Raw genomic sequence first — 1138 nt, 5'->3', positions numbered from 1 at the left:
TTCGGATCTATACGTATATGTCGTACATTTACTATGAAAGATACAAACAATAAATCTGATAAAATTGAAATGCCAACTTTTAAAGTAGTTTGAATAAAGAGCTAAAATGTTCATCTGCATCTATACGTGTATGTCGTACATTTTATATGTAAGATACATGGAACATATCTACTGAAATGATATGCTAAACTTGTATATTAGTTCGGATGAATCTACTTGTAGACAAGATAAGTTGGGAATGAGTTTGGATCTGGAAGCATGGTAGCGTATCACCCTAGATTCACTTCCTTATGAGCCTAAGTTTCTATATGTACGTTTCTATGTGTACGAGGCCGAGCTACACATTTTCCCCTCGAATTTACCGTATGAGACGTTTTATTTTTACCAGTGAGATCGTGGTCTTCACAAGTATCCGTCTAGATGGACATACTCCGGGCTATTATGTCTGTAGCGCCTGAGTTTTAACGTGGTAGTCGCAAATATTGCACTCGTACTACACTATAGGCGAGATAAACGGATTCATGATACTCAGGAGAGCTAAGTTCTTTTTCCGCCTACGTTATAGTCTATACTACTGCGACTGTACGCGTGAAAGGTAATTTGGCGATGAATATCTACGGCTATATTATATGGGTGCGAGGGATCCGCTATACCCTTAACTTGTCAACAAATATATCCAACAGTTTTAAATTTGTCCCTTATTTCGCCGCCAAATTCTGGTGTGGCTTTCTTATGATCGTTCAAAGTTTGTAAAGTTCTCGTTGAAGCGCAGAAACAATCACTTCCCGCAAGTCCTATAATATTGATGTGGACGAAGTCATTGTCTTCTCTTCATGTCGAAGCCTTCAGAAGCAACACCATATACACAAAGGAAATAAGAAAATGTTCGAGATTGAATATTAGACTTATGCCCGGCAAGGCTATTAGGTGCTACTAGCAAGGCCATGGCCCAAATTATTACAATATGGACACAAATCCAACACGTGATATGTGTACACATACAACTATATATAAACTTGAATATATTTATAAATCAGAACATAGATACAAATATAGACATTCATTCATACAAACGTAAAAATACTTTAAATTTCAATATGCATACATACACACACGAACATAAACAATTGATATATAT

This window comes from Sphaeroforma arctica (genome assembly GCF_001186125.1).
Source record: "Sphaeroforma arctica JP610 unplaced genomic scaffold supercont1.768, whole genome shotgun sequence".
Lineage (NCBI taxonomy): Eukaryota > Ichthyosporea > Ichthyophonida > Sphaeroforma > Sphaeroforma arctica.
Note: the sequence above shows the minus strand (reverse complement) of the source record.